We start from the raw sequence: 16,695 nt of genomic DNA, 5'->3' as shown, positions 1-16,695 counted from the left end.
TGTACGGAGATGAAGCCGTAACTCGAAAGACAGCGTGTGAGTGGTTTAAGCATTTCTGTGAAGAGCGGCAAACCATCGAAGATGACCTTCGGTCTGGCAGACCATTGACAAGCAGAATGGTGGCAAATGTCAATAGAGTTCATGAGTTATTGATGCAGGATCAGAGTTTGTCCGTCTGAATGATGGAGGAAGAATTGCATATTCCGTGTGAAATCATTACTGAGGTTACTGAGTTGTTCCACCCTCCATATTCTCCTGATCTGACCCCACTGGATTTCTTTTTCCCCAAAAACTGAAATCTGTACTAAAAGGATATGGATTTTCCAACATTTCACACGTCCAAGCTGCTGTGATGAGGGAACTGAAAGCAGTACGAAAAGAGGACTTCTCCAGAAATTTCCAACAGTTCTACGAATGTTGTCAATGGTGCATTGTATCAGAGCGGGCCTACTTTGAAGGCCTGTAAGGCATCTATGTTAGAATTTTTCTCGCTTTCCGATTTCTGTGACCATTCACCGGTGGTCTTTCCGGTGTTATTCATCTCCACAGATCAGGAAACTCAACTTAGACGATCACCTAAGACACTATTTCTGAGTCCTCTGTGCTGCATGAACAAACAGCTGTGTGCCTAGCACAGGCAAAAGCAGAGATTTCAATTAATGAAGAGATTAGTCTAATCTCTGCGTAACCCGGGGCCGTACAAGTCTTTGAGTGCCTGACAAGTGGAAGTTCCAGGCCACAGAAGGCTCAGTGGCACTTCCAGAGCTGCACAATCTCAGGGGACATCTGGCTGGTGGCAGCAGGAACTGGGCCCCGGGGCGAGAGCATCCTTGTTCCAAGCTGACAGAGAGAAGACAGGGAGAGCTCGGCAGCATCCAAATCCCTTGTAATGACATGATTAAAGCTGCCATTGTCTCGGCTGCGAACGCAGGCAGACAGCTGCAGAGCAAGGCGAAGGCGCGCGCACCGGCTGCGCACAGCCGCCAACATCTGCTGGGGGAGGGAGGGGGAGAGGACCGTGCTTGCACAGCTAATTAATTGCCTCCTGAATTAACAAATGATGCGGAAACAAAACAGAGCAATCGAGGCAACAGTGGTGAGGAGGAGACGCTCCAATTTGCACCGGAGCTTGGAGAAGCGATGGGTCCTTGACACAGAGGAGAAGCCAGTTGAAGATGCACTTCAGAGCTGGGACTTAAAACCAGCAGGGTTGTGGAGGTGGGAGGGTGTGGAAGGGATCGAATGCAAAAGTCTTCAAGAGATACTGCTGTGGATAATATCCTCTCGGGTGATGAGAAGGAGGAGCAAGAAGTTAAAAATTGCATGGCTCTGGAATTGGCTCACACGAGAGGTAGCAAACAGCCAACTCGTATGCAGCGGCGTAGCATGGGGGGACCACAGGGGCAGTGGCCCAGGGCGCAAAATTGTTAAAAAGGTAAAGGGACCCCTGACCATTAGGTCCAGTTGTGGCCGACTCTGGGGTTGCGGCGCTCATCTCGCTTAACTGGCCGAAGGAGCCGGCGTACAGCTTCCGGGTCATGTGGCCAGCATGACTAAGCCACTTCTGGCGAACCAGAACAGCGCATGGAATCGCTGTTTACCTTCCCGCCAGAGCAGTACCTATTTATCTACTTGCACTTTGATGTGCTTTCGAACTGCTAGGTTGGCAGGAGCAGGGACCGAGCAACGGGAGCTCACCCTGTCATGGGGATTCGAACCGCCCACCTTCTGATCGGCAAGTGCTAGGCTCTGTGTTAGAGGCACCAAATTTCAACACCTGGTGCTGCCTTAAAACAACTGCACACTTCCATTGCTGGGCTCCATTGAAAATGGCTTCTCTATGTGAACCAGGAAGTGACCTCTCCAGACAATGGAATGACTCTTCTTTTCTTATCTCTGTGGCTGTGATTTCCTGGGTGACTCAGGCAGTTGAATGTGCCTGCATACTCCGTCTGTTTTCCTCCTTTACACCCACCCGCTCTGTGCAGCCCCGGATGCTGGCAACCCATGCTACGCCACTTCTTGGATGGTTAAAAAAGCCAGGGTGGTGTAGTGGTTGCAGAGTTTCATACTAGGTCCTGGGGGACCATGGTTCATCCCCCCCACATGGCCATGAAGCTCACTGGCTGTGACCTTGGGCCAGTCGCTGCCTCTCAGCCTAACCTAATATACACATCTTTTTAATGCCATTTTGCCTGATGTACACATCTTTGTAAAATAATTATTCCTTATATAATGCATTTTTGTATGCTGCTTTCATATGTGTGCGTGTGCGTGTGCATGCAAGCGTGCAAACGTGTGGATAGATGATAGACAAATAGAGAGATAGATGATAAATGATAGATAGATAGATATAGATATAGATAGATAGATAGATAGATAGATAGATAGATAGATGAAGTGTGTGTGTATACATACATTTACATATATGTGTATACACACACACATTCATTTTTATACATACATGCATGTTTGTACACATGACAGGGTTGGGGAACTGCACTGAAAAATTTGGAGCATTCTGAATTTCCAGCAGTGGCTATTTTGGGGCTCTTGTGCTGTTTCAGAAAGTATGAATTAGGCAGATTCACCTATGAAGTTGTTGATGGTGATGCTAATGACTGGCCCTTCACCCTAAGGTTTCAGGGCAGGTGACAACAGTTTAAAACAACTTACAAATGTAAACTGAGTAAAAAAAATTAAAAATTCCCCACCTAGATACACCTAGACTTTAACCACGGTTTATGAACTATGGTTAATATTAACCATGGTTTAGAATTATGTGAGAGTGAGGCTATTGTATGAATGCAAATACCATGACAGCAAGAAAGCAGGCAGCCTCAGCCCTCTTTAGACATTTGATCAGAGAGGGAAGCTTTCCTTGCCAGTTACGGGAACCAGGTTGCACTAGTACAAAATCTCGATTCCTGGCCATCACATGGCTTTTTCAAAAGCCCTCAAGATGGCTTTCCACACAAGAACCAATAAAGCACACAATTTATGGCATCAATAAAGCCACATATGAAAAGAAGAGGAAGAAAGCAGCATTTTCATAATGAAAATCATGGCAGCCACAGAATTTCATAAGAACACCACAATAAGCTCAGGAGTGTGTGTGTGTTAATCTCTGTACACTTGGTGAAATGAAATTCTTCTCATTGTTGCAGAAAGCCACCAGTGAGTTTCATCTGTGAAAACATTCCTTCCGCTCCAGACTCAGTTCAGGTCCAGCTTTATTGTTCCTCAGTCTGTCTTGAAACAGACAGTGGTGGTGCAGTGGTTAGTGTATTTGACCAGAGCCTAGGAAACCAGGGTTGAATTCTCCACTCACCATTGGGTGGCTTTTGGCCAATCGCTGTCTCTCAGCCTAACACAGGAACACAGGAAGCTGCCTTATATGGAGCCAGACCATTGGACCATCCAGCTCAGCATTGTCTACACTGATTGGTGGCAGCTGAGCGAGATTTCAGGCAGGGGACATTCCCAGTCCTACCTGGAGATGCCATGGACACCACCTGGGACATTCTGCATGCAAAACAGATACTCTACCACGGAAATATGGCCTTTCGCATTGCTAAGGTTCTACCTCGAACCTACCTTGCAGGGTTGCTATGGATACAAAATGGGGAGGAAGTGAAGCAAGCTCTGGGAAGGAAAATTGGTCTATAAACCCAGTTTATTTTTTTTATTTTTTTGCATTTATAGTCCACCTTCTTCAAGGAGCTCAAAGTGGTATGTATGGTTCTTCACCCCTCCTTTGATCCCCACAACAAACCTGTGAGGTAGGTTCTGTTGAAAGGCAGTGAGTGCCTGGCCCAAAGTCACCCAGTGATTGTCGTGGCCAAGTGGGGATTTGAACCCTGGCCTCCCAGGTCATAGTCTGACACTCTAACCACTGCTCCACAATGTAAGAAATGAGCCCATTTAAAAGTTGATTTATATGTTGCTCTCCTCCCCATTTACAGGGAAGGAAGACCCATTTTTTTGAATGTGAGCTCTTATACTTGTCTTAAAGGTAAAGGGACCCCTGACCATTAGGTCCAGTCGTGGCCGACTCTGGGGTTGCGGCGCTCATCTCACTTTACTGGCCGAGGGAGCCAGCGTACAGCTTCCGGGTCATGTGGCCAGCAGGACTAAGCCGCTTCTGGCAAACCAGAGCAGCGCATGAAAACCCCATTTACCTTCCTGCTGGAGCGGGACCTATTTATCTACTTTCACTTCGACGTGCTTTCGAACTGCTAGGTTGGCAGGAGCAGGGACCGAGCAACGGGAGCTCACCCCGTTGCGGGGATTTGAACCGCCGACCTTCTGATTGGCAAGTCCTTGGCTCTGTGGTTTAGACCACAGCACCACCCACATCCCTTATACTTGTCTTATCCCTTTGTTATTATTATTGTACCTGAAGGAGCGTCTCCACCCCCATCATTCAGCCTGGACACTGAGGTCCAGCTCCGAGGGCCTTCTGGCGGTTCCCTCCCTGCGAGAAGTGAGGTTGCAGGGAACCAGGCAGAGGGCCTTCTTGGTAGTGGCGCCTGCCCTGTGGAATGCCCTCCCATCAGATGTCAAGGAAATAAACAACTATCTGACTTTTAGAAGACATCTGAAGGCAGCCCTGTTTAGGGAAGTTTTTAATGTTTGATGTTTTGTCGCTTTATTATTATTAATAATAATATTCAGTTGGGAGCCACCCAGCGTGGCTGGAGAAACCCAGCCAGATGGGCAGGGTATAAATTTATTTTTATTATTATTATTAGACAAGAGTCTATACTGCTCCATCAAAGCCCCACAAACCACCCTGAGCTAGTGTGGGGCGCATAGGGCTTTAACTGGAGAAAATCCAATCTCACCCGATTAGAGCGAAGTGGAAGGGAAGATAAATGGGGAAATGGGGTGTCCATAGAGCTCATTAGGGGGCTGGAGGGAGTGATGGATGAGACAACATTAGGGGAGCTAACTGTGCACAGCTCTGATAAATGAGGACTAATGAGGGGCAAAGGCATCAGCAAATATTTGTGAAGGCTGTAAACAAGAGGGAGGGGAGGCCATTGCGACAGGAGCTGGGACCAAAGGAAATTGAGATGGAACCAGAATGCAAATGGCATTAGGCAACTGTGCAAAGGCAGCACTGAGCTCCGGGCTTCCAGGCTCCAGAAATAAAAGGGCTTCGTCGAGCTCAGTGTTACGTACACTGACTGGCAGCACTGACTCTTCAGAGATCTCCCCCAGCCCTGCCTGGAGATGCCAGGGATCAAACCCTTCCACATGCCAAGCAGATGCTCTGCCACTGAGCTGCAACAGCAAATGGAGGAAGCTGCCTTAGGCAGAGTCAGGCGGTTGCTCCATGTAGGTCAGTGATGCCTACACTGGTCGGCAGCAGCTCTCTGGGGTTTCAGACCCCAGGACATTCCCAGACCCTACCTGGAGATGCTAGGGATTGAACTTGGGACCTTCTGCATGCAAAGCAGGTGCTCTATTCCTGAGTTATATCCTCTTCCGGAATATTTACAGTGGTACCTTGGTTCTCAGATGCCTTGGTACTCAAACAAATTGGAACCCAAACACTGCAAACCCGGAAGTATGTGTTCCAGTTTGTGAACTTTTTCCAGAAGCCGAACGTTCTCCATTTTGAGTGCTACACTTCCATTTTGAGTGTTACGCTGAGGTCTGTCTGTTTTTGCTATTTATTTTGCATTTTTGTGGCTTTTTTATTTCATTTTTGTGACTGTATGGAACCTAGTTCAACTACTGATTGATTGTGTGACTACAGTACATTGTTTATTGTTTTCATTTTATGGATCAATGGTCTCATTAAATAGTAAAATTTGTGTTAAATTGCTGTTAAGTTTGAGAACCAAGGTACCACTGTACATGATGCCACCAGACTCTTCCTTCAGATAGCCTCTGAAAGCCTCGTTCATTGGGGTCAGCTCCGGGATGGTCCTGTGGGAGTGAGTTCCACAGTTTAACTGTGTACTGCATGAAGAAGTCCTTTCTCTTGTCTTGCCTTCACCTTCCAACATTCAGCTTCATTTGATGTCCCTGAGTTCTAGTGTTAGGAGAGAGGAAGGAAAACTTTTCTCTGTCCACTTTCCCCATGCCATCTGTAATTTTATAAACGTTTTCAGAAGCAGCCTGTGGGTTTTCAAATGGACACCATGATCCTGCGAGCTGAGCCCTCCCATTGTGATCCAGGGCGCATTCATGTAGCTGACGCAATTAATTACATAAATTACGTTCTCATTGATGCTGTTATCAACCCATTCAGTTCAACGCAAAGGAAACACAATGCAAATTTGTGGGGGTTATAATGACTGAGAGGGATGCAGGTGGCGCTGTGGGTTAAACCACAGAGCCTAGGACTTGCCGATCAGAAGGTTGGCGGTTCAGATCCCAGCAACGGAGTGAGCTCCCGTTGCTCTGTCCCTGCTCCTGCCAACCTAGCAGTTCGAAAGCACGTCAAAGTGCAAGTAGATAAATAGGTACTGCTCCGGCGGGAAGGTAAACAGCATTTCTGTGCGCTCCTCTGGTTTGCCAGAAGCAGCTTAGTCATGCTGGCCACATGACCCGGAAACTTTACGCCGGCTCCCTCGGCCAATAAAGCGAGATGAGCGCTGCAACCCCAGAGTCGGTCACGACTGGACCTAATGGTCAGGGGTCCCTTTACCTTTACCATTCCTAATAAAGGGACGCGGGTGGTGCTGTGGTCTAAACCACTGAGCCTAGGGCTTGCCGATCGGAAGGTTGGCGGTTCGAATCCCCACAACGGGGTAAACTCCCATTGCTCGGTCCCAGCTCCTGCCAACCTAGCAGTTCGAAAGCACGTCAAAGTGCAAGTAGATAAATAGGTACAGCTGCAGTGGGAAGGTAAACGGCGTTTCCATGCGCTGCTCTGGTTTGCCAGAAGTGGCTTACTCATGCTGGCCACATGACCCGGAAGCTGTACGCCGGCTCCCTCGGCCAATAACGCGAGATGAGCGCCGCAGCCCCAGAGTCGGTCACGACTGGACCTAATGGTCAGGGGTCCCTTTACCTTTACCTATAATGACCGAGAGCAAGAACAGCAAGCATAGATAGTATTTGTTGGTTTTGCTTCCGTTCCAGACATGGGACGAATAATTGAACATCTGCAGTTTCCACTCCTCTGCCTGCTTTTGCCAGAATTCTCCAACATTCCTATTAATGGCTTGCAAAACACCATAATATTTTTAACCTCCCACCCTGAATGAATCAGATAGTGAGCCAGTCCCACATGTCATATATATCTATATGTGTGTGTGTGTGTGTGTGTGTGTGTGTAGTTTTCCAGCAGTTTTAAGTGCTTGCCAAGCCTTGCTTGGGAGGCTTGGAGGGGGTGGGTCATCTCTGAAGAAACCGTGCCAAAAATATCATTCCAAAGCTCAAATGATTGAGCCTCAGCACAACAGTCCTCTCTCTCTAAGCAAAAGAAGAGGTGGTTGCCATGGCAACGTGCCTCTCAAGGACCCTCCTGCAAGGCTAAAGAGTTGTCCAATTGTGGATGAGTGTGTTTGTGAGAATAGGTGTTCCCGGGGATGGTTAACTGGGAGCCCGGCAGGAACCTCTTCTAGTGCTTTTAAAGACCTACCTTGGAGAGCGTTGGGCCCTGATGTCAAGGAAGGATGGAGCGCAGAGCATATAGTTGTCTCCTAATAAATGTGCATTGACACATTCAGGAACTGTTGCTCCTGCAAATAATTAAATGCATGGGGGTTTCCTATACAGGCATCCTATTGATGTGTACATATCAATGCAAATGTATTTTTTTAAAAAAAAAAGTCATAAGCAGGAGAAGGCTCTCTTAGTGATCTTAACCTCATTGCTTGCCTGTCATTTGGGATTACAGCATGGGGGGTTGCCTATTCTCTATGGGGGGAGTAAACTGACTCCATCGAGCTGTCCTTAAGTGTCCTCGTTGGAAATGGAGATGAGCTTGACACTCTGAGGTTTCTCTTTAGTTAAAGGTTCCCAACAGGCTGTGGCAGCGAGGAGATTTTCGTTTTTAATTACCGTGCATGGCTAGTGGATATGTAAAGTAAAGGTAAAGGGACCCCTGACTGTTAAGTCCAGTCACAGACGACTCTGGGGTTCAGCGCTCATCTCGCTCTATAGGCCAAGGGAGCCTGCGTTTGTCCGTGTGGCCAGCATGACTAAGCTGCTTCTGCAGAACCAGAGCAGCGCACGGAAACGCCGTTTACCTTCCCGCTGGAGCGGGACCTATTTATCTACTTGCATTTTGATGTGCTTTCGAACTGCTAGGTGGGCAGGAGCAGGGACTGAGCAACGGGAACTCACCCCGTCATGGGGATTCGAACCGCCAACCTTCTGATAGGCAAGCCCAAGGCTCAGTGGTTTAGACCACAGCACCACCCGTGTAGATATGAGGCCCTAGTAAATGGAAACTGCAGGGATGGCTACAGTGGTACCTTGGTTCTCAAACTCAATCCATTCCGGAAGTCTGTTCCAAAACCAAAGTGTTCCAAAAACAAGGTGCACTTTCCCATAGAAAGTACAGAGGTACCTCAGATTAAGTACTTAATTCGTTCTGGAGGTCCGTACTTAACCTGAAACTGTTCTTAACCTGAAGCACCACTTTAGCTAATGGGGCCTGCTGCTGCTGCTGCGCCGCCGGAGCACAATTTCTGTTCTCATCCTGAAGCAAAGTTCTTAACCTGAAGCACTATTTCTGGGTTAGCGGAGTCTGTAACCTGAAGCATATGTAACCTGAAGCGTATGTAACCCGAGGTACCGCTGTAATGCAAAACGGATTCACCTGTTCCAGACTTTTAAAAAGAACCCCTAAAACAGCAATTTAACATGAATTTTACTATCTAACGAGACCATTGATCCATAAAATTAAAGCAATAAACAATGTACTGCAGTCACACAATCAATCAATCAGTAGCTAAACTGGGTTCCACACAGTCACAAAAACAAACAAAAAAAGCCACAAAAATAAAATAAATAGCAAAAACAGACAGACCTCAGTGAAACAGTCAAAACAGAAGTGCGCCACTCAAATTGTCAGCATAACCAGGGCTGTCTTTACCTGGGGGTGCAGGAAACCCAGGCGCTGAATTCTGTGGGACGCCAAATGTATTCTGGGGTGGGGGGGCGCCAAATGTATACCTAGTGTATACTGGTCCCTCTCGATCAGCAGCAGTGAAAAGCAATGGAGCAAAAGTCCCCGACCCCCTCCATCGCTGTGTTACTCCGTTGCGTCAAATATTCCCACCGAGTCATGAAACAAAAGCAGTTATTTCTGCTGCGTCATTGTTACAGGTGAGTGATTTCCCCCCCCCCAAAAAAAGTCAACAGCTTTGGCTTCCCCCCTCCTCCAAAAAGGTCAACAACTTTGAGTTTGCCCCCCTCTAAAAATTTTGGGGGCGGCTAAACTACGGTAAATTTGGGGGCGCTGGGCAGATCTTTGCACCCCGGCGGCGCGTACGCTAAAGATGGCCCTGTGCGTAACACTCAAAACAGAGCACGTTCGGCTTCCAAAAAAAGTTCGCAAACCAGAGCGCTTATATCCGGGTTTGCAGCGTTTGGGTTCCAAGTTGTTTGAGTACCAAGGCGTTTGAGAACCAAGGTACCACTGTACTTGAATGCCGCTGGGATTTTTCACCTTTCCTGAGGAGGTTCCCTCTGTGGGGTTTTGCAACACAGGATCGCTTCTTTATTCTTCTTGTAGGAATGTTAGAAGAGCTCTGCAAACAGGCCAATGGCCCACCTAGTCGAGCAGGCAGTGGCCAACCAGATGCCCCATTGGGAAGCCCACAAGAAGGACTTGGACACAACAACCACTCCTCCCCACTTGTGGTTCCCAACGTGGCCAGTAGCCTTCTACTGCGCGAATTTGTCTTTGAAAACCATCCCAAGTTGGCTGCCATCACTGCTTCCAGTGGGTGGGAGTTCCACAGGTTAACTACGCACCGGGCGAAGAAGTCTTTCCTCTTGTCCGTCCCTAATCTCCCATAATTCACTTTCGCTGGATGCTCCAACAACTGTGCGATATTTTTGCAGCTTTGAGAATTTGTTCCCAAATGACAAATCATACAGAGCAAAAGCAATACAAATAGACAGAAACAGTGAAAGGAAAGGAAATAGAAAGAAAGAAAACAAAAACAAAATACAATATATTACAATTAGATAACAGGTTAAAATATAAAACTTCCAATAATAATAATAATAATAATAATAATAAATAATTTATTATTTATACCCTGCCCATCTGGCTGGGTTTCCCCAGCCACTCTGGGCGGCTTCCAACAAAACACTAAAATACAATAACCTATTAAACATTAATAATTCTCATTATACTACTTATATTGTCTATATTTGTTATTTATGCATATATGTCTATGTGTGAAATTAATAAAGATTATTAGCAGGGACCCAGGTGGCGCTGTGGTTAAACCACAGAGCCTAGGACTTGCCGATCAGAAGGTCGGTGGTTCGAATCCCCACGACGGGGTGAGCTCCCGTTGCTCCTGCCAACCTAGCAGTTCAAAAGCACGTCAAAGTGCAAGTAGATAAATAGGTACCGCTCCGGTGGGAAGGTAAGCAGCATTTCCGTGTGCTGCTCTGGTTTGCCAGAAGCGGCTTAGTCATGCTGGCCACGTGACCCGGAAGCTGTACGCTGGCTCCCTCGGCCAGTAAAGCGAGATGAGCGCCGCAACCCCAGAGTTGGTCATGACTGGATCTAATGGTCAGGGGTCCCTTTACCTTTTACTAATAAAGATTATTATTAAAGAGAGAGAGAGAGAGAGAGAATTTGTTTCCTCTTCTCAGACAGAAGGATGGAAAACTTATTCTTTCCACATCAATGTAGTGGTAGTGATTCTCCATTTTGTAGCTCCATTAGTATGTGAGTGTTTGGGGAAGGGGGGAAAATAGGCATGGGATAATTTAATCCCACTTGCGTTGTCCTGCTTAGTTACATTAGCCCCCATTAGTAATAACTTTTACACTAATTGCTCTCTCCGTTCAATATAATTAAAAGATACACAGAGACTTACCGGAGTCCTCTGCAATTTATTAAATGATTATTACTTTGGGGTTTGGGCAGTATTAATCATCACCATTATTTATTAGAATGTTGCCATTAATTTAGGATCGCATTACTTTTTGTCACTGGGGTCTCCTTTCATTATATTTGCAGAGGGGAGAGAAAGAGGGGAGGGGCCCGATCCTCGCCGAATGTTTCCGCACAAGTCTGATTGAAATGAGCAGGACTTCCTCCATGTTTTCTTTCTTTGTGACAATCCCTCAGCCTCCTCTTTCTGTAAGGAAATGCCCAGGGTGGTGGTATGTTCAGGGATAGGTGGGGCTGACCCATTTCAAAAAGTAAAAAACCAGGGCACCCCGAAATTGTTGAGTTTTTTCGATTGATTGCCTAAGATCCAGGACAAAGCACAGGACTCCCACCTGCCACCAGGTGAAACAAAATGTAAGCCCAGAACAAAAGAAGACCCCAACTTTTATTAGTTACTAATCCCCCAAACTCCCCCCCAGAACTACATCACAACTACATCATGACTACATCATTGACACGTCACAAAAAGGAGGGGTTGAGGGAGGAGCTGTGGAGGTGACGTGAGTATCTTGTCACCTGGCTGGTTCCTCCTTTCCCCCTCCCCATGAGTCACTTCCAGAGGACAAAGGGGAGTTGGCAGTTTCCTGCCCCCAAAGGGAAGATCTGATCATTGTCCTTTGTTCCAGTCCGTGTTGAATCCACTCCCATATGCAAGTCCTTTGTGACCTTGATGGTCTTCTGTCTAGGACCATCAGGGTTGGCATAGCAACTGGGCAGGGCTCCTGTGTATGTGCTGGTATGCTCAAGTGATGATGGCTGCCCTGTATCAAACCTTCCCCATTTTGTAGTCCTTCCTTCATGGAGTAAAATAAAAGTGGAACGGTGCAGATCTGATGTATGGTTGATATTCTATGAATTTATAACAGAAGCGTAGCGTATGTCGTGTGTGAGTGTGTGTGTGTGTTGAGTTTGTACAAACTGAATGATTGGGGGGAGCGGGTTTCATGCGACAACATTTCCACACCAGTCTGCATCTTTCAAAAGAAGCCGACGTGAGATTTCATCAGCATTTCAGGGTCAATTTCTTCAAACCAGGCACCTATTTCTGGGCAGTTTTGCTTACACATTTGTGCAAACCAAAGTTCCCCAGCCCTGCTCTGCCAGATTCAGCAGGTGAATTCTGCTTCAACCTTTTAAATGTCTGCTGAAAACTATTGACTTGATTTATTTGATTCGATTTATTGTGTTTCTGTGCCACTTTCTGTTCAAACGAATCCCATTTCCTATTCCGTCAGGCTTATGCAGGCAGTTAAGAATACACATTTCCGCAATAGTTACAAAAGTAGTTGATTTCTGATTTTAACATTTTTAATATACAGTAGTACCTTAGTTCTCAAACTCAATCCGTTCCGGAAGTCCATTCCAAAACCAAAGCGTTCCAAAACCAAGGCGCACTTTCCCATAGAAAGTAATGCAAAACGGATTAATCCGTTCCGGACTATTAAAAACAACACCTAAAACAGCAATTTCACATGAATTTTACTTAACGAGACCATTGATCCATAAAATGAAACCAATAATCAATGTACTGTACCATAAAATAAATAAGACAGTATTGTAGATGATAAAAATTAAAAAAAAATTTTTTTCATACCTGCACTGATGACAGTCATTGTTTGGATGGGGGGCTTTTATCCATTTCCGCAGTCACACAATCAATCAATCAATCAGTAGCTGAACTGGGTTCAAAAGAGTCACAAAAGCAAATTAACCATAAAAAGCCTCAAAAACAAAAAAGCAAAATAAATAGCAAAAACAAAAGTGCCCAACTTAATCTGTTCTGGAAGTCCATTTGACTTCTGAAATGTTCAGAAACCAAGGCGCAGCTTCTGATTGGTGCAGGCGCCCCAGGAACAATAGCCGACAACTGCATCGGACGTTCGGCTTCTGAAAAGCATTCAAAAACTGGAACACTTACTTCCGGGTTTCCGGCGTTTGGGAACCAAGGTGTTTGGGAACCAAGGCGTTTGAGTATCAAGGTACCACTGTAGTTTTATTTTATGTTTTTACGTACAATTCCTGTAAATCACTCTTGTTATGAATAGTGGTATATACGGTAATTTTTAAAAAATTATAATAGATACAGAGATATATAGATTCCTTTCAGGTATTTAAAAGCTAATATCATGCCTCTCCCTACTGACTCATACCCTCCAACATTTCTCTAATGAAAATAGGGATGTCCTATTGTATTATTATTATTATTCCCCTTCCATCTGACTGGGTTGCCCCAGCCACTCTGGGTGGCTCCTAACATATATAAAAACATAATAAAACATTAAACATTTTTAAAAACTTCCCTGTACAGGGCTACCTTCAGATGTCTTGCATGCTTATCTCCTTGGCTTGGGGGTCCTATAACTCCATAGCTTCCAGCATTTCTCCAATGAAAATAGGGACATCCTAAGGAAAAGCGGGATATTCCAGGATCAAATCAGAAACCAGGATGGCTTGTGTAAATTTGGGACTGTCCCTGGAAAATAGGGACACTGGGAGGGTCTGCTGACTTAACCTTCTCTTTTCCAGATTAAATATACCCTAACTCTTCCAACTCATCTAACTGCCCCTCATAGGCCAGAAATCTAACCACGGCAGTTGTATCTTGGATCTCAAACACCTTGGCTCCCGAACGAATCAGCTCCCAAACGATCAAAACCCAGAAGCGAGTGTTCCGGTTTTCGAATGCTTTTCAGAAGCTGAACATCTGACATGGCTTCCACGGCTTCTCATTGACTGCAGGAGCTTCCTGCAGCCAATCGGAAGCTGCACCTTGGTTTCCAAACGTTTTGGAAGTCAAACGGACTTCCAGAACAGATTCCGTTTGACTTCCAAGGTACGACTGTACTTCAGACTATATTGTCAAGAGTTCCTGCAAATGAATGAATGAATACACACACACACACACATTCTCCAATGGGATGGTGTACAATAAAATAAAACTGGCAACCCTTTCAAACCATATGTTGGAGTGCCTTGTTAATTATTTTGCGGGTTCTCCCTTGAAACAAACTGAAGCTGATTCAGGAGGGTTGCAAACCCCAGCACAACCAGGGCCTTCTGGTTGCTTGGCAACTCCTTCCCCATTTCCCATGACCCCACTGAGCGAGCCCCAACAGGATGAAACTGGCCGTTCCAAGAATATAATTTGCAGCTTTTCCTCTTAGGCGTTAATTAAGCTGATTGATTACCAATGTATTTAAATGTCTCTGGGAATACACAGGTGCAAAATTCCACCCTGTAATTCAGCTCACCCTCCACCACCGCACTGACCCAGCCTCAGAAACAGCAACTGCGTCGTCGGCACATTGGATGATGCAATGTGGGGAGGATAAATGAATTAACTTAGGCCACGGTAACCGTCTAAGAGGATGAGGGAAATCAACCACCATTTGCAAGCTGGAAAGAGATGACACCAAACCCAACAACTTTGGCTTCCTAAAAAAAACTCAACAACTAAAAAAACTCAACAACTTTTACATAGAACTTGCTCTCACAATAGGCAGCGATGGCCACCAACCTGAATGTCTTTAAAAGAAGAATAGACAAATTCATGGAGTAGATGGTTATTGATGGCTACTAGCTATGATGGCTATGCTCTGGCTCCACGGCCAGAGACAGCAATGATTCTGAATACCAAATTCTGGAAACCAGAGGAAGGGGAGAGAGCTCTTGTGCTTGAATCCTGCTTGCAGGTTTCCCACAGGCATCTAGTTGACCACAGTGAGAATAGGATCCTAGACTAGGTGGACCATTGGCCTGAGTGCTCACTGGAAGGACAGATCCTGAAGCTGAGGCTCCAATACTTTGGCCACCTCATGAGAAGAGAAGACTCCCTGGAAAAGACCCTGATGTTGGGAAAGATGGAGGGCAGAAGGAGAAGGGGATGACAGAGGACGAGATGGTTGGACGGTGTTCTCGAAGCTACAAACATGAGTCTGACCAAACTGCGGGAGGCAGTGGAAGACAGGAGTGCCTGGCGTGCTCTGGTCCATGGGGTCACGAAGAGTCGGACACAACTAAACGACTAAACAACAACAACAACAAACAATAAGATACACACACTTAACCCCAAATACCAAAGAGAGTAAAGGGAAAGGGTAAGAAAGAAAAAAGGTTGAAGTACCACACCCATTTGACTCCCCTCCACCAGCACTCATCATCTTTGAGTCATTTAAGTTCTTATTTACATTGCATATCATTTATCACTGTAATTACTTCTTTAATAGTACTATTATGGTATAACATCAAGCCACCTTACAATCTTAGTCTAAACAGATCAGCATGCTATCTTTACAGCAGTGTTTGTTCATATATTCCTCAAACCATAACCATTGTGCCCTTAATTTCTGGTGTGTTTGATATCTTATTACCGCAGTTAATTTTGCCAGCAGGCTCACCTTATGCTCTTATTGGAAGCCCAGAAACATGACCTGTGGAATGAATGTTCACCGATATCAATTTTTGTTTTCTATTGACTACTCCTGCTGTATCCTGGGCTTGTCATCTGGGCAACCCCAAGCAATTCATGGCCACACCGTAGAGCGTTTGACATATGACAGCTTGGAAAAGCACTTCTGTCTCCCTCAGATCTGAAAACTGCAGGCGGTCTTTTTGTTGGGACTCTGTTCAGATTGGGTCAGGCTGCTAAAGAATGGCTGGGCTGCCCAGGTAAAGCAATCAGACAGGATTTCTGCTGTAGACCACCTCCTGTGATGTATTTCTGCTGTAGACCGCCCCCTTCTGTGATGTATGTATGATGTTTTTGGGGGTGGTCTTTGTGGGATATAAATCTGTCAGTCAAGTCCAACATTCCGAGAGGAATGCCTCTATGTGGCAGGCAGTTTTGTCGGTTGGTTGGTCAGTTGCTGCAAGGAATTTTAACTGGTAACTGTTCAAGGGCAGTCTTCTCATAATTCACTACTATCTAGTATATAGTTTATCTGTTATGTAACCTAAGCCTAAGCCTGCCTTCAGGAACAACTATGTAAAGCTGAATGAATCTGATAGTAAAGTAAAAGTAAAGGTAAAGGTAAAGGTAAAGGTAAAGGGTTCAGTCACAGATGACTCTGGGGTTGCGGTGCTCAACTCGCTTTACTGGCTGAGGGAGCCGCCGTACAGCTTCCGGGTCATGTGGCCAGCATGACTAAGCCGCTTCTGGAGAAACCAGAGCAGCGCATGGAAACACCGTTTCCCTTCCTGCCGGAGCGGTACCTATTTATCTACTTGCACTTTGATGTGCTTTCGAACTGCGAGGTAGGCAGGAGCTGGGACCGAACAACGGGCGCTCACCCCGTCATGGGGATTTGAACCGCCAACCTTCTGATCAATAAGCCCTAGGCTCTGTGGTTTAGACCACAGCAGCACCCGCGTCCCACAATAGTAAAGTAGTTTATGTTAATATGATTCAGATTCATGTGTGTTTTCTTTAAGAGGGACAGAAAGGGATTATCAACCAGGAAGGTATAATTACTGATAGGACTCAAACGAGTTAGCAACCTGCTTGTCGCTGCATATACTCAAACAGAGGATCGTTTAAACTCTGCTAAATTATATAAACATTCCCACAGTCTTGAGCTACAGGGTGG

Source organism: Podarcis filfolensis, assembly GCF_964270895.1.
Source record: "Podarcis filfolensis genome assembly, chromosome: 16".
Taxonomy (NCBI): domain Eukaryota; kingdom Metazoa; phylum Chordata; class Lepidosauria; order Squamata; family Lacertidae; genus Podarcis; species Podarcis filfolensis.
The sequence above is the reverse complement of the archived record's forward strand: the minus strand, read 5'-3'. Positions refer to the sequence as shown.